Source organism: Electrophorus electricus, chromosome 8 (assembly GCF_041902795.1).
Source record: "Electrophorus electricus isolate QZ-2024a chromosome 8, ASM4190279v1, whole genome shotgun sequence".
Lineage (NCBI taxonomy): Eukaryota > Metazoa > Chordata > Actinopteri > Gymnotiformes > Gymnotidae > Electrophorus > Electrophorus electricus.
Window position 1 is genome coordinate 32,821,963 of NC_137504.1, and position 18,624 is coordinate 32,840,586.

The 18,624-nt window shown below is 40.6% G+C and overlaps 1 protein-coding gene and 1 pseudogene across 1 annotated transcript in view; one reads left to right on the plus strand and one right to left on the minus strand.

Moving 5' to 3' along the window:
• The window catches only part of arap1a (ArfGAP with RhoGAP domain, ankyrin repeat and PH domain 1a), a 75,138-nt gene that overhangs the window by 29,726 nt on the left and 26,788 nt on the right, over window positions 1-18,624 (plus strand). The window lies entirely within an intron of this gene.
• Window positions 16,763-18,382, minus strand: LOC145659044 (globoside alpha-1,3-N-acetylgalactosaminyltransferase 1 pseudogene; annotated as a pseudogene).

The following is an 18,624-nucleotide window of genomic DNA, read 5'->3' on the forward strand; positions in this document are numbered from 1 at the left end:
ACTAGACCACTACAAAATCCCAGATTTCTTAGTGGCCCACTGTAACAGAGTGAATATTTACTGTTATGATCTTGTCTAGACAATTAGGCTGTAACAAGAGTAGTGAGGTAACATGGCTAACAAATGTATGTGCATCAGAATGAAAAACCCAGAGAGAGATCATGGTAGTTGTCACAGAACGCTCGCCTCCCGCGAGTCACGTGGTTTGGCCCTCTGTGTGCAGTGGAAGGGTCATGTTCGTAGCCACACCTACACACACCTGTATTGTGTTATTCTTATGTGTATTTAAACTCGTCATTGTGTGCAGTGTTGTGGGTTATTGTTGGTGTAATGTGTGAATGTAACGTGTTAATGTAAGATGTATTCTTGTTTATCGTGTCTGTTTAACGTTAACCGTATCATGTTCCTTGTTTGTAATAAGTGTGAGTGCCGTTGTGCTTGTATGGGAATAAATGTTCATCCACGTCACTGGAGCCTGTGCGTCCTGCCCATCACCCTTCGGTACACGGGCCGTTACAGTAGTTCAAATACTGCTGGTGTATTATACACAAAATATACAAATATATACACAACTTGTGTAGTTGTGTTCAGCTATGACCCAGGAAAAATTAAAAAACAGACAGACACTAGAAACAAAAACACACTGACTAAGACTTTCCAGAGAAAGAATTAAAACAGGACTACACTAACTCCCTAATGGACAACAGTGACAACACACCAAAGCCAACAAAAACAGCAGCCACTCCGTCCTACCAGTACACCAAAACAAAACAACACTATATACAAATGTACAACAACAGCCAGAGGTGCAAGAGAAATGCAAGCTCAGTGTCCAGCTGGGAAGCAAAGTCATATGAGAAACAAAAAACAGCCAAAGTATAACAATCAGAATCCACTAACAGATCCACTAACACACAAACAGATATATTAGTTAGATATATTATTCACACCTGATTTACCCAGAACGTCATTGATTTTTGGCACCAACTGGTTCCCAAAATCCCAAACCTTGTAATCAATCATAAGGTTCTCCTTGACTAAGCCTCCAAGTTCCACATCACTGAACTGCAACACTCTGGCCATGTCATTAGGAACATCCAAAACTTCACCATACTTGTGTAAGGTATAAAACACAGCACTCTGCTTAATTGCTCTTGGGTTTACAATCATCTTGGTAGACTTGAAATCATCTGGCCCAACAGGTATTTTGTAAACATGCTTAAGTATGTTAACTCCAGGTACAGACTTCCATTTGGGAAGATCAAATCTCCCTTCATCATCTGAAACCAATATGGGATGAATGTGGGTCTCAAAAAGAAATTCTGTGACATCAGAGTTCTGATTCTGGAGTTCTTTCAATAGCAATGGCAAGGTGGCATGTTTGTAAGGCACAATAATCTGCTCCATGTCAGCCAGCAAAACATAACGGGACAGATCCATGTTTCTGTAGATGCAGTCGTTCATGATCGTTAGCTGCCCATAGTTATGAACCTGACCCTTAAAAGACCATTCAGTGTCACTCTCAATGTACTCATCTATTGGCCATGATATAATATCTAGAGAATGTTCTTTTTGGTAGTACTGTAAGACCTTCTCCATCTCAGGGCCACAGCTATTGTTGTAGACGACCATCTTCTGCACACCCAGAAGTTTATATATCTCTATGCTTTGGATTAACTGAAGAATATTGTTATTTTCACCAGCAAGTACATTGGAAAAACAAACAGTAATGTCAAAAGGAAAGTCCAGGCCTCTAATCTCTTTGTTCTGAATTGGCAAAAAGAGGAGAGCCGGACTCCCACCTTGCACATATGGGATAACACTAACATGGGTTGCACTGCATGATGGTTGCTCTTGGCAAATGATGTCAGCTGATCTGTACAGGAACCCATAATCCATGCTATGAAAAATGACCTTGGCTGCTACAGCTTGCACTGTGTCTTGAGTACAACAGAAAATGCAGTAGAGTAGATTTTGTAGATCGTGGTTTATGATGCTAATGACACGTATCACTTCTCCTTCTCTGTGATCTCTGTAGGCTGAAACTAAGAAGCATTTTTCCTCCCTCATGACAATTAGAGTCTCAGTAGATGTATCCACTGGGCATATATTGTGGTAATTATGAGTGTTTGGCTGCAGACCAAAATAACTTCTTATAACAATCCACAAAATAATGACATTTACACAGGCCATAAGAAAAGCTTTCCAGTTCCCCATTTGAATTTGGTTTTCTGGGATGATATTCTGCCTGTGGTGGTCTGATGCTTCTTGTGGTGGTCTGATGCCTGAAGGATGTCTGTGGTGGTATAAAAGCAAAAAGAGAAAAAGAATTGCAAACTTCCATAAGTGAAAAACATTATTGTTATTTTTCATGTTTCTCTTGTAATTTATTATGAGGGTGGGACTGGGAGCTAAATTCTTGAAAGTGCCAGCCTGTCAAAACTCTACTATGGAGGGTCTCCCTGCATCTGAACCGCTAAAGAGAATTTTTGATTTCATTTTCCTCTGCATTCACTTTACAAAACACTAAGAAAATCGGGCGCATTGCAAAGTGAAACAGAGTAGGAACAACAAATAAAATAAACCAGAAGAAGTAAAAGAGTGACTACCAACCAGCCAGAGGATTGAAACAGAAGAAGAGTTATTATACAAAGATATCAAAGGCTTTACATAAGTTCAGTGTTTTGTTTATTATCAGAACCAGTTTTCAGGTAACAAAAAATTCAAAGAGGGCTTTTGATTTGAATATTTGCATTTATGAATATGGAATTTGGCTAACAATAAAATAAGATTATAAAGTATTTGTCTCAGAAGGGAAGATCTTTATGAAACCAAACAACACATTTTCAAAAAAAGGAGAGAATTTTCTGAAAAAATAAATGAACAGATATCCAAAAGCTGTAGGAGTGGGACCAATTCCACAAGGGGTTAAAAAAAAGCAGTGTGTGTGTGTGTGTATGTGTATGTGTGTATGTGTGTGTTTGTGTGTGTGTGTGTGTGTTCTCTGTGATGACATCATTCTGCTAGCTACACGTGGCTTGTGATAGATAGCATAGCATTTTTTAAAATATTGGTATGCTAGTGTAGAAGTGAGTGAATAAGTGTCATTTTCAATAACCATAACAGCACAAACAATTGACATGAAAATCTTCAAATAAGATACAGATAAATATGAAGTGGGAGGTACAAAAACAGATTTTGTTTTCTGGGGATGGACCCCTAACAGTTCTTAGGTTTCAGAAGCTTTTGGGAAATGCACACCAGAATAGTTACATGGAACATTACATATCAGTAGAGAAATTCTTTTTCTTTTTGTCATTATTTTCACCTTTGGGTTTCCATTAGCCTAATTCTGGGGGACAGTATTGCGCCTTAAGAGTTTTTCAAAACCTACGTTGGTCTTCAAATGGGCGTAATGGCACACTAACAGATAACATTTTATTCTAATTGGACATAAATAAATAAACCGTAGTCTTTGTGATGTACACAGTGAACAGAATGGCAATGACACATGTTCATGTTTCAGACATGATATGAGGCTTCATGTCATATTGACTGGGTTGGTACTTTGATCTATGCACCGACATTCACCCAGTGGCTCTTTCTGAATCATAAACGATTCTCATTATCCAAGCATCTGTGGATCTAATTTTTAAACTTTGATTACTGAAAAGATAATTGAAACTATGGACACACTTACTCTTTTTGTTCATTTTTACTTTTCTACATTTTAGGAAAACAGCAAATGTAACAAAAACAATGAAATAACACTTATGTAATTATGCTTATTAAGCAAATATTGACTGTCTTAGATTTTAGATTTTTTAAAGCAATCACCCTTGTGCCTTTGAGTTTTATTAACATGCTTGGATTGTCACATTTGCTAAATACTTATAAGGTGATGGACTAAAGTTCTGAATGAAGACTATTTGTTGAGGGAATATTTAAAATGAATTGTATTATTTAAATGTTTTTACTGTTCTATATATATATATATATATATATATATATATATATATATATATATATATATATATATATATATATATATGAAATCTATTCTTATCTAAACTTTATTTATAAACATATTCTTATATAATTCTTATATTAACTTTCACTATATATACTCTCTAAAACACAAACAGGTATAAATCATTAGCCTACATTCAAACCGGAATGTCCAATGTTTTGACAGTATATTTGAAACTGCAGCGTTACTTACTGTCTGTTGTTTATTAGCAGATCTTAAAGAGCAGTGTTTCACCCACCGCGGTCGCACCATATGCACTTACCAAAAACTCGGGCGCGCTACCAACATGGAAAGACCATTCATTACGGTAGCCCGTTTTTGAAACGGCGTTGCTGTCAAAAGATGCTCCTGCTTTCAATGCAGAAACTAAACATCTAAAAGAAATATCAACATTCCTACAGTAATATTACAGTTGAATATATACAGAACCAGGTAGACATTTAAGAAAATTTGTAACATCCCATTACAATTTTGGCAAATTTGGCAGTGTAGAATCAACACTGTGAGTGTTTAATGTAACTCTCAGTGTCTACAGAGGTACAGAGTTAATTTTACATTTATTAATTGATGGTATTTTACACTGCTGTCAGTGTTTATGCCTGACACCACCAGTGTGGTTCTCACACCACTATATTACTGCACGTTACAGTTAGACCTGTATATTGTAGTGCTAATGTACATTTCACATTGCAATGGAGGCAATGGAGATTTCTCACTGAATTGATTTTACTTGTTTACAGTTAGTTAGTTATATTGTGTGAAACACAGAGGACAACACACAAACCAGGAAGATGTCAGGATGGCCAACGGTGAAAAAAAAAAAAACAAACAAGAAAAACCACACTAACTGTACAAGGGAAGATGTCACTAAACTGGAACACAAAAAGGCACAACAAGACTCCGTCACCTCTCTCCCTCCCTCCCTAACGAACCTCAAAACATATACAATCAAAACCCAACAGAAACAGCCTCCAACCCTGCACCTCGCGTGATGCATATAACAGAGAAAAGCTATGCTCGGAACTACACAAAGCTATTTGCATGGATCTATGTACATATGTACTCTGGCAGAAGTACAAGAGGGCAAAGCAAAGCTCAGTCAAAATACTGAATGGGATAATCAGAAAGTAACAATCACCAAAGTAACAGTTACAAATACAAATTGTTACGAAGTAACAATCAGTGAAAATGCAAGTGAATAATGTTAACACAAGTGAGCTCTAGTGTTTCATAGTCACCAGATTTTGTGGGATGTTGACGCAGGACAATGATGCCAACGCTGAACTGCACGGGTTGGACAGATGACAGAGTTCCAGGTCTGATGCTGTAATCATGGACAAGAAGAACATACATAAAGTCCACAACACATACAGCAGAATGTAACATGTGTGAATGAAAAAGTGCTACCAACTGAATATTCAACACAACAGATTTAATCTTAGGTGATTTCCAATTTGTTCTCAGGAATTTGCTTACTATCTTATGAACACAATGCTTGAACCCTAATGGATTCATGTTTTAAGTCATCTTAATATAACCTAATTTGCAATGCAAAATGCAAAAATGTGCACAGAAATAACTTTCATTACAAAAATCACCTGAGCCTTGTGCACTATTTTGTTTAAGCATCTTAACTGTAATTACACACAGGATAAGATGTAAAATCTCCTATGCCAATATACTATATTCCTTGCAGATATTCATCAGTGTTGCAGAATGACTGAAACTCGAACATGGAGGACTCACATCAGACCAATTAACTCAGGAATGGTTTTCCTTAACAGTGTATCTGACTTTAAGGAAGTCTGTACACAGCCATAGAGGGAGACATTTTGTTCTTCTTGGGTCTAGATGTCAGAGGGAGAAGATGGAAGAGAAGATTGCTACTTTGGCGCCATCTGCTGGACACCTGTTTTCCCATAACCAGCAGCTACAGGGTTGAACATAGCATTTCGTAACCCTATAGGACTGTAGAGTAATTCATCAAATGTGGGTAACCAAATTACACTAATACATGTGGGGGCAATAAGTGTGAGTGTGTCCTGTTGAAAACATTTCATGGCTAATGCAGAGTCACTTTTAGTACTGATATAATTTATATGTGCACCACTCTTACCTACCAGCAGAAGAAATGTTGGCATGAAATCTGAACACAAGTGAGACAACACAGATGAAAAGATGAGGTGTAAATGGATGTGTTTCAACTGACCACTTGTAATACCTGGTGTAAATGAGGTGTCACACATCCAGCCACACAAACACACACTGGGAACCCACACAAAGAATAAGTTTAATTAAATTTGTACACTGGGGACTAAAATCTTTATTTCTTACATAAAACATCAATATATTTTTGGGGTGGTGGAAATTATATTAACTACATTTTTTATGACCCTGTCTAGGCAGTGAGGTCGCAACAGCAATGTGATAAGACTTATTTGATAGTGGAATGGTATGTGAAATGACTAACCAATGGACTAGTAGATGAAGTGAAACTTGGATGTACTGAGTAAACAATTGTGAACACAGACAGAGATATATTCTGTGTGCACAATTGTTATATATATAATTAGGGGTGGGACTCGATTATAAAATGAATCTAATTAATTAGAAGCTTTGTAATTAATTAATCTTCACAATAACCTGTTTTACTTCCCTTTCCTCATCATACAGCTGCTGGATTTTTTTCGACGTCTTTCTGGACGGCAGTTCGTAACTTGCATCAGCTGACGCAATTGACAGCGTCTCTTGTAACCCTTTATCTTCGACCACAGATAGCGGTCTACAGTCCACAGCAATTCATCTCGCCAGTGAATTGGTCAATTTGTCTGACGTGGACTTTGACATTTTGTTTCTGAATGTGAACCCCGACATGTGGTCGAGTGTTGACTGGCGACACTGTTTGCTCGTACTAGGAATACTATCACATTTAGCAGCTAAGTTAATATTACTGACCTGCGCGCTAGCCCCAACATGTTTTGCGTTGAGGTGATAACGAAGGGTGGAAGTGCTCCTGTGATAAGCAAACTCCTTCATGCATAAAGTGGAAATAACAACATTTTTGTTTGTACTTCCATCTGGAAGTTTCTTGTATTTAAATTTACCACCCACCAGCATAGCCTCTTCCGTCATTTCCATCATGCTCATCACATTGTGCGTCAATATAATCTGTATGCCTGGAACTCGTGCACTTAGAAACGTTCCACGGTGCAAAAGTGTGATTAAAATGCGTTAAATGTTTTGATTCGTTATTTTCCCTGTAATTAATTAATCGAAATTAACGCGTTAAAGTCCCACCCCTAATATATATATAAAAAAGTAACAGACAGGTTGGTCAGTACCAGCCGAATCCTCCTGTAGTAGTACCGCACCTGCACCAGTACCACTAGCATCCACGTCAAGCTTAAAAGGCTTTGTAACATCTGGAGCAAGGAGTACAGGGGAACTACACAGGAAACTTTTCACAGAGTCAAAAGCATTTTGACAAACGGAAGTCCATACAACAGAAGTGTTTTTGCATATTGTGAGGGAAAATGCTTAATGCTTGCTTAAAAGAGGAAGTAAGAAATATGTGACCTTTGCCCTTGTCTTGACCAGTCTGCAAGAAAGGCCAATAGAGAAGTGATGGAGTATGACAGTTATCGCTTAGCTGTTGCTGGGCAGGGGTGCAGCAGCAGGGGGTAACAACTTGTTTTTTAGCAGGAAAGAATGTTCAAGGACGGTTGAGATGCCTGGCACCTGGAGTCAAGAGATTAGCACATGAGAGAACAACAGGGAATGGTGGGGGTATATGAACTCATGTGCGAGAGAAGTTTGAGGCTTCTATCCCTCGGTGCATAAGGGACAGAACCAATAAAGCTCGCTCATCTGCACATCTGGCTCAAGTCCAACTGATTTTTCCTCCACACATATAAGTGAAATCAAAGATGAGGCAACATCTGAAAAGCTTTTACAAAAGCAATGATAGTAGCCAGCCATCCCCAAAAATGGACGTAGATCCCCTTTTGTGTGGGGAACCGAAAAAGCCTTAAATTGCTTGTACCTTAGCATCCAAGGGAAACACCTGCCCTTGAACTACCATTTTTCCAAGGTAGCTAATCATGCTTATTCCAAAGTCACACTTTTCCAAATTTAAGACTAATGAAGCACATTGCAACCTAGTGAATACAGCCTCCAGTGTCCTCAAATGCTGTTCCCATGTTGAATATACAACAAGGTCATGGAGATAAGCTTCACAATTCTATACACCTTTCAAAACAATAGTCATAAGACTGTGGAAGGTAGCAGGGGCATTACATAATCCAAAGGCATAATGGGGTAGTGCAGAAAAGTGTCTGCTGTAGCAAAAGTGGAGAACTCTGATGCACGATCAGTAGTAAATCTAAGTTGCTGACAAACTTTGCAGAATGCGCTCTATCGACACAATCATCCATTCTGGGGAGAGGGAATGAATCTTGTACTGTAACGTTATTTACTTCCGAGTAGTCTGTGCAAAAACAGAAAGTACCATCAGGCTTCGCTACTAACAAATATGGTGAACACCAGGAGCTGCTACAGGGCTTTGCAAGATTATTGGCCAACAAATATTCAGTCTCTATTCAGAAACAATCATTTCTGAGAACTCACAGGATAGGGATGTTTTTTAATTGGAGAAAGACCTTGTACATCAATATCATGTTCTAAAATTGATGTATGGGTAGGTACATCAACAAAAAGAAGGGTACCAGTCAACCAATGTGAACAGATTGGACTGAGCGGCTAAAAATAAATGTGATGAATCGGTAGCCAATTGTTTCAATGCTTCTGAATTTGGTAATCTGGCAGTAGGAAAGCTGTTTCTACCCAGACTAAGATAATCTTGATCTGGAGTGTAATCTGACATTACAGTGGTTGAACAGAAGGTGAAGAATGAGCTATGGCAGTAACCTTCAACTCAGCATTATGATCAACATAAGGCTTTAACATTATGTCTTCGATCAGGGGTAATCACAATGTAGTTTGTGGATGACAGTTTTTGGTGAACTACATATGGACCAAAAAAATGTGTCCAAAGGGTTGAACCAGACATGGGTAGAAGCACCAACACTATCTCCTATCTCGAATGATTAATTGACTGCAGCATGGTCGTATTTACCTTTCATAGATTCCTGAGCTGCATTAAATTGTCTAGCTTTGATACAAGTGGCATTTAACTGTTCACAGAGCATAATTACAAACTTATCCACAGATAATGAAGAGTTTGTTGTACTGGGAGCTAACCACTTCTTATATAACCGTTTGAGGGAATCACAAACTTCACGACCAAAAACTAGGGTATTTGGACCGAACTCCAAAGACTCTTGAACAGCATCACGTATTGCGAACATCAGCAAGGGAACACTCTCATCCCAGACTTTATTTGCTTCCAAACAATAAGAGCAGGGCATATTCTTAAACATCTGATGGAATCGCTCTAATACTCCTTGACTTTCAGGATGATATGCACTTGAAACCTGGTGTGGCATTTTTAACTCTAACATGAACTGAGCAAAGAGTTTTAATGTGAAGTTGGAACCCTGATCAGGCTGAATCTACTTAAGTTCCATTATTGTGGTTTTTGACTTTAATGAACACAGTGGGATTGCTTCTGGGAATCTAGTGGCTGTGCACATAAGCAAATAATTTCTATAACTAGTCTTTGGTAAGAGTCCTACAGAATCAATCAACAATCTCTCAGAAGGTTCACCTGTTACCGGAATGGGACACAAGGGAGCAGGAGGGATGACTTGATTTGGTTTTCCAACAAGCTGACATGTATGACAATATCGACAGTAACTAACTACATCTGACTTCATAGCAGGCAAAAAGAAAAGTTTCAACAAACGGCCATTTGTTTTTCAGATACCTAGGATACCAATAAAGGGTGATCATGAGCCAAAGACATGGCATGTTCTATAGGGTTTAGGAACTACAATCTGCTGCACCTCCTCCCATTCACCACTGGTATTTGCAGGAGACAATTTTCTCATTAAAACCTCGTTTGATATGAAGTCGTCCATTGCCATACCAGAGTTGTCTGTACAAGTGGCACAACTAGCATCATCTTTCTGAGTAGTGAGCACTCTAAACTCTAAGACCAACTCATTACCTAAAAATGTTTCTGACAAGCTCACCTCACTGAACTTGATGCAAGCAGGGAATACAGGCTCAAAGTCTGATCAGAAATGGCCATATTTTCCAAAGGTTCAGCCATAACCTCAAGAAGGCGAAACAGTGTACCACCAGCAATATCATTACCAAAGATAAATGAAACCCTATTCCAAAACAAAAGATTGAGCTGCCCTAGTATTTCACAGGATAGTTATGGATTTGCTCTGCTCACCTTCTGTCAGTGCAACAGTTTCTGAGAACATAAAAGGCTTAAAGACAGGATCAACATCAGCAGTAGGTACTTCACAATTCCCAGGGTCGATAGTCACCTTGCAATACACATTTACTTTTTTCACAGATGCGCTCTTACGAGCATTTTTGTGTTTCAAAACAGGACACATGACAACAATATGCCCCTGGTCATGACAATAAAAACACTCATGGGTGTGAAACAGTGGTCTCATCCAGTGGTGGTGGCAGCTCTGAACTAACTGTGGCTTTGCTGATTGATTTACTAGTCATCAAACAACCTGCAGTCTTACTATGCTGAGTTGAGTAAAAGATGGTTTTATGTATTAAAACATATTTGTCTGCCAATGTAGCTGCAGATTAAAAATTGCCCACCTCTTTCTCATTTAAATAAACCACCATTTTTTTCTGGAAGACTGTTTAAATGAGCCAGTAGGATTATGATAGTTTTGTCATCTTTTATAGCCTCTGTGTTTTACCTTGATGTGGCCTTAGGTTACCAATAGCATGTCAGTGGCAGGTACTATGATTTGGCGTATTTGTTGTTGTGATTCTTCCTTGAGTCCTTGTGATGTAATGCCGCTTTCTGGATTGGCTAGAAATTCAGTGTGTGATGCATCTTTGAGATTGAAAGTGAGTCAATTGACAAGGAACTGCTTTTGTCCATCTGTAAGTTGTCAGTTATGTTCCAAGCATCATTCAGGTGTTGTTGGTTGTTATGCATCAGTTTAGGCAGTTTGCTTTGTAAGCTAACACGTATGTTCATTTTGGAAGTGGAAACTCTGCAATGTATTGCTAAACTCAGGTCTTCTGTGAGTTGTGATCCTACTATTCTGGTGCATTCATCCTTGTATTGGTCTAAACACTTTATTTCCTGAGGGAGTTATGGGCATCAGTTATCATCAGATGAAAGATGTGCTTTTGTTGTGAAGATGTCCAGACTGTTGGGTTATTGATAGGTGGCCAATAGTTAAAACTACAAGGTAGAATATCCTGACGCAGACATTCATGAAGTAAAAATAGCTGTTCACGTGTGGAGGCATGCTTACAGGTGAAATTTTCCCAACGCAGAGCTGCTTTGAAGTGCCCCAAGTTGTTCAAAGCAGTTCTAAACATTGATGGTGTTGGTAGCCCAGGTCGGTGCAGTTGTTGGTCTGTTCGCCATGCTTGATATTTGATTGCAAACGTTTTATTTAAAAACTGTCATGGTACGGCCCCTCCCCCTCAACTGTGTGTGTGTGTCTGTATTGCCACGGCCTTTCATGTCGTTCACCTGATCCTTGTTGTGTGCAATTATTATGTGTGTATATAAGTCTTGTGTCGTATCGGTGAGGTTGTCGGTGTTTGACCCAAGTATTGTGTTTTTGTGTGTTGAGTCATGAATGTTACATTTAAATTAAAACATATGTTTTTGTTCAACGTGCGTCGTCCCTGCATCCTGTTTAACTCTCCAGCGTTACAGAAACACCGACGTACAATGGATGCCTGGAAAAGGAAAAAAGAAGGGAAAGAAGGGAAGTCAATGTTGTCCCACAGCCTGTGCAGCAAAGCCCCCCATGTTCTTGGGCACCTCCTGATTCCAGGTCCAGGTGCGGAAGCAGGGGAGTCGTACGGAACCACGTCTGGCACCCGGGACTGGTATAACGATTTCCAGTCCTCGGAGTCGGACTCTGTGGACTCCTACTATCCACCAGAGACCTTCCCTCATCCTGGCCTCGCTGCAAGGAGCCACAAGGAAGGAGGAACCCATTGAACGATTTTGAGGGGGCCCTGTGTGTGCTCCAGGATCGGACTTTGCGGAGTCCTACGGAGTCCAGCCGGACCATGAGAACCGGCACTGAGAGATGGACCCTGCTGGGTCCTACGACCCTTGCCTGGGCAATTATCATGGCTATACGGATTATGGATAGACAGGGGAGTGTAGCAACATCTGTCTGCGGTCGGATATAGATTCCGATCATGAGGAGGACACTCCAATGGAGGTGGAAGAGGACCCTCATAGGGATCTTCCCTCCCACAGTGATGCCAAAAGCTCCGAGAATGATGAGCCTCCAGCACCTAAGTCTCCGTCTAAGTCACTGCCCAGGGCACACCGCCCAGGAGCAAGCAGGCTGCCCCGGGTGGGTAGCAGGGAGACATCGTCGTCAGAGGACACTACTCCGCCTAAGGCGAAGAGCCCCAGAGAGCATGTGCCTATGCCTAAGCCTCATGGAGGCAAAAGAGCAGCGGCACCAGTGCCAGCACCAGAACCAGGCAACACAGCTGGTGTGCTTCCCAACGTGCATGCGCTGAAACCAGAACAGTCGCCGCTACCGAAGCTGGCGAGGGACAATCCCTGCCAGGCTGGTTGGTCTCCAACCCAGCTGACGACCGGGGGACTGGCTGGGGTTCCTTCCCCCTTCCCCGGACTATTTAATGTGTGTGGCATTGTTCATGTGCCTGTCCCCGTCACCATGCCTGTCCTGATTACACTAAATGTACCGGTCACTTTGTTCCCCTTTATGTCTGCGCCCATGCCCGTTAATGTGTGCATCCCTGTGTCATCGTCCTGGTCCCTGTCCTTCCTCCTGCTGCCCTGCTCGCGCTGGCCCGTGTTTGGTTGTCCGGTCCTCCAACCTCGCCTTTTGGCGTTGGTCTCGGGGCCGCAGCCCCTTGTGGGGGGGGCTCTGTCACGGTACGGCCCCTCCCCCTCAAATGTGTGTGTCTGTATTGCCACACCCTCTCATGTCGTTCACCTGATCCTTGTTGTTTGTAATTGTTATGCGTGTATATAAGTCTCGTGTCATATCAGTGAAGTTGTCGGTGGTTGACCCAAGTAGGGTGTTTGTGTGTGTTAAGTAATGAAAGTTAAATTTTAATTAAAACATATGTTTTTGTTCAACATGCCTTGTCCCCGCATCCTGTTTAACCGTCCAATGTTACAAAAACATAGGAGACATCTCCTAGTTTGGTGACGAAACGTTTGTGATCAAATCATCTCCTAGTTTGGTGACGAAATTTTACTGCAAACGTTTTCAAGCCTGACAAACAGACCAACACCACACATATATTTAAACACTGATTAGCTTCAGGAGTGGCTGAATGCCAACATAAACAAAAGCCACATTGCAAAAGAAACACCACATCTAACTACACTTCACAAAAAAAAAAAAAAATCTTACATTAACTCCTTGACAATAAACAGACAATAACCCCAATCCCAAACAAACAGGCACCACTCCCTACGATCAGTAACTATATACATAAATATACACTAGATCATGTACTCTAACACAGGGATCACAATTATGAATAGAACACAATAGGACAACACATGTAAAACCCAGTGTATGTTTACATACAGATCTAGATATCCACAAACACAAACTGAATAAGGATATCAAAAGACAAGGTAAGTATAGCCAAGACCCCAAAAAACTAAGGCACCTCATACACTGTTCCACTGACTCTAGTGTTAACTTGGGCAAACTCACATCTTCTCCCCGCAGGGTCCTTATATAGGCCACAGCAAGCACTTAAAGCAGGGCGGAGACAGTAAGGAGGTTGCCATTAAGACCCAAATCCCGAACTGGACCAGGAGTGCACTGCAGCAGTCCAGGAGCATAACACATTGTAAAGAATATTATTTACATGGGAATGTGAATATCCTCAAACTTGGGATTATATTTGGAACATTGTCATATGCAAACTAAAATAAAATAATAATTTAATCTAGCCAAATAATAATTTAATTTAGCAATAATCATAATCATAGTCATAAATGAAATTACTCTAGTTAATCTGGGTACTGTCTCCTTAAACACCTACTATACTACTACTAGTAGTACTACTACTGGTACTACAATATGTCATGGAACGCTCGCCTCCCGTGAGTCACGTGGTTCGGCCAGCCACGTGTAGTAAGAGGACTTTCGTTTGTAACCACACCTGCACACACCTGCACCTCGTTTTGTCTGTATGTATTTAAACTCACGTCAGGGTGTGCGGCATGGTTGGTCATTGTCGGCGTAATGTCGGAATGTAACGTGTTTATGTTAGATGTATTCTTGTATATCGTGTTTGTTTAACATCAATCGTTTCATGTTCATCGTTTGCAATACGTGTGAGTGCTGCTGTCGTTTATGTTAATAAATGTTCATCCCTGTCGAGGAAGTCTGTGCGTCCTGCCCCTGGCCCTGCGGCACTCGGGCCACCACGCGTTACACTATACTACACTACACTACTGTTAATGGTTGAGTGAGAGCCTATTCAATATGGGACCAAAATGTGGGGGTGGACAACTATCATTCAAAAATTATTAATTTGAAAATGGTTCAGAATCTAGTAATTCCATGCACTGTATTTCAGATGGTGATCCATAATTAGATAAAGTAGCATAGTGGTGTAATGAATGCACACATGTTGGAGTGGATCCAGTTCCTGAGGTTTTATGTTAGCAATCAAACTTATATATTTTGTGAAACGGGTAAGCGTGGTCAGGTCGGTCCGAGGTCGATGCACAGGGTAGCGTTCAGGAGGTGTCTGAGGGTCAGGCAGGAGATGAAGTCTAGAAGGCAAGCAGGAGTCAATAACCAGGAGGGCACACAGAATGAGGAAACACTTGGTACGCCACATGGGAACGATACTTCGCAACGTGTGCCCGGGGAAGGGAATCTTATAGAGGGGTTGCTAATGAGGGGAATGTGAATCAGGTGTGTTTGAATTCTGGTGAGTTAGATCGAGGGTGTGCGTGAGTGGGCATGGCTGTGCGGGGCTGATGGTTGTTCCTGGGGTTCGTAACAAGTGAAGCTCTTTGGAGTATTGTTTGCCTATTACAGATTGGTAATTTCCAAGATGAGTTCTGCAGCCTGATGTTATTATGATTGTTATGATGAGTTTAGATTATTCATCACCTTCATTGTTTCTTCAGTTTTGGTCATGATTGGCCTCCCTCCTAGCATCCATGTCTCCATGGTTTGTTTTGTCTTGTGTCTTTGTTTGTTTGTTTGTTGTTTGTGTCTTCCATGTTATCGTTCTGTAAATCTAGCCTCTGTTTGTTAATAGTAGCCTCTGTGTATGTGAATCAAACCTTGTTTGTTATTCCTAGTTGTTTGTTTCCTAGGCTCTTTGTTATAGCCTGCATCCCCTGTTTGTCTTTTTGTGCTGTTCTTTAGTTTATCCTCTATTCTCAGACTCTCTATGTTGGTAATTTGACCCTGGACTATTACAATGACACGAACTCTGGATTTACCCATAATAAATCTCACTCTTCTCCACATGTATGCCTCCTTATTGCTTACCATTGCAGTTTTGCACAATGGAAAAACATCAGCATTACAATTACTACAGAATTCTCAACTGACACTGGTAGGAGTGCTACTGGTTGGATGTGGAGTTAATTCTTACTGACACTACTGGATTGATGATGAGTGTATCACTGAATACAATGTATGGCTACTGTGACACATTCAGATTTAATCAAAGTAATGAACTTTGAAACAGATGTGTCCATAAGATAGGGGGCAAATTCCTGAGAACAAAGTAGAGCACAAAAGATTAACTCTGCTATCACGGGGCGCTCGCCCCCACGAGTCACATGGTATGGCCTGCCGCATGCAAGGGGTTCACCCTCCTTTGTAGCCACACCCTCCGTGATTGCACGCATCTGCATGGGGTTTAACATCGAGTGTTTCTCTGTCTATTTAAACCTCTCCTAGTGTGTGTTGGTCAATGTTTGCTGATGTTTGTTAAATGTTTGTGTAGTTTGTGTCCAGTTAAATCTATAGTCATGTCCATTGTTAATGTTGTGTGTGAGTACCACTGTCATAGTATATGTTCTGTGTTAATAAATGTATCTATCGAGGGAGTCTGCGTCCTGCTCCACGGCCATCGGCACTCGGGCCAGCAGCAAGATTACATCTGCTGTGTTGAGTATTCAAATTTTTAGCACTTTTTCATTCACAAGAGCTGAAAAAATAGTTTTCATCCTATTTTAGAGCCCCTAATAATTAAAGCTCTGGAAAGCCATGGTATCAACATTCCCTTTTTTGATAGTTGGATTTATGGGACATTTTTAGGTCAAATAAAAAATTAGGGATTCACCCTATTCTTGAATTCAATGAGTCGTTTAACTACTTTTCTCATTGAAAAAGCAGATGCTCAGAATGTATTCAATGAGTGCACTACACACAATTACAATCAGAACAGCACCAATCTTCAGACTGTGGTGTAAGAAAATGTTGTACCTTTAATATTTTACAGTTTTTTCCATGTGTGTCAGAATTGACAAACACAAACATCATTCAATGTTCAAGCAAATGTACCCATATGTGAGTAAAAAAAAGGAGTCTCTTTCTTTTTCATTCCAGGACCAAACTAAAGGACCACAGCGTAGGACTGACTCAAAGTTGTAGACGTCTTTATAGCGAGGCCCAGGCTAGCAATGCGCAGCGCCAGAGGAGCGGTCCTGTGGGTTGTAAAACGGGAGAAAACAAACAAGGAACAGGTGCTGGTAGTTAGCAGTTAGGAGAATGTGAGTGGTGTGTGTGTGTAAACCTATATAAGTTGTACCTGGAGCTCTCGATGAACTTGCAGGTGTGTCATGCCTTCTTTCTGTTTGTATTTCTACGGCAATCAATGTACTACCTCCACCTTTGCAAAGAAAAAAATTTACCTAGCACTATGTATCTTCACCAAACAATGTATGTAGTCTGTACTAAGTGACTTAAGCTTTACATCATGTCAGGATTAAAAATAAGAAGTTGTATTTATTGTAAAATAAAAGTCCTTCTGAATCAGATCCTTGTTTCATATACCTGACGTCTGCTTTTGAATCAGCCACAAATGTGCAAATGTGCCTCAGATGGAAAGCACCTTTTTCTCATGCTAATAACAAGCATTAAGACATTTCTTCTGAAGAGAAACAAATAATCAAACTGCTGCATACTGACTGGGAAAATTGTATTTGTAAGACCATCTATATTTTCCAAGCATTAAATGTGAATAACTGCCAATTTCTAGCAGTGAATACTGGGAGAATCAGTGAAGGACTGCATGACAAAATGTTTGTGAGGGTGTGTATAAATGAGTGAAAAGTCTCAGGTGACAGGACCTTGCTGGGTTTGTTGTACAGAAGTACTTTTTCAGGTGAGACTCCTCCTGCCACGCTGCTTCAATAGAATTGGCCTTGTCCATGTCCAGCTGCATGCGGCAGGTTTTTAGTGGGTTTGTGCACCTCTTACACTAGACCACCAATCACCGCAACACCACAGTAATAATCTCCCATCCCCTGAGGAATGTAGGCCTGTGACTCAGACCTCCTCTCATATGGGAACTCATCGTATGATCTACTGTAATAACCAGGGTGTATCACGGCAACAATATCACCCAGAGTCTCCGCCCCCCAGTGACCATAGAATTTGGTATCCACTTCAAGGCTGAACATGTAGTCGACCTCATTGGTCAGTTGGGTTTCCCAAGCCTCTCCGTCCTGTGTAGTGTGAACTCCTGCCAGTGGTTTGAACTTGGAATTTTCAGTGCAGTCAAACTATGGTTGGCACCCAGTGTTACCATAGGAATGACCTCTGGCTGGTCTATAAAGATATAATAATGCAGGTAACCCTGCATATAGTGCTTCTCTGTAGGTAGTGCTTCGCTGCCAGACAATTTTTGTGCTTTTTTAGGAGCTGTTTTTAATTGATGATATCTCTAGACTGTACTAAAAATGACATATTGTATTTATATCGGGTGTAACAATAACCAATAACTTATTTTGTCATGTTTCAAAAGATGATTTTCTAAAAAAATGCAATATTAAAATTAGTTACACATTACTGCCCACAAAAAAAGGTTCTTAAACACCATCAGCTGGTGATAATTCCCCAGAACAAACACAGTGGTTGCCACGGTGATGTTCTGCATTTTGTAAATGATGTCAGTCAGAGTTGTGTCAAATGTTTCCTCCCACACCCCTGGAGCAAGCCATGGCGTCACCATGATCTTTCCTGCTGTTGGACACACACACACCAATTTGTGACAGTGGCGGCACAGAAGGAGCAAGAGGCAAGGTTGCCAGAAAGTGCTCTTTATTCTACATGGCAAAGGCCCAAATGTTTGGCAACAAAATTACAAATGCTTGGCTTGGTTTGGCATGGGAACTCCTCACGCAGTAATCCGTTAATGCGCAGCGTCCTCCCTACTGACCTGCGGGTTGAAATAGGTGACGGGAGAGACAAGGA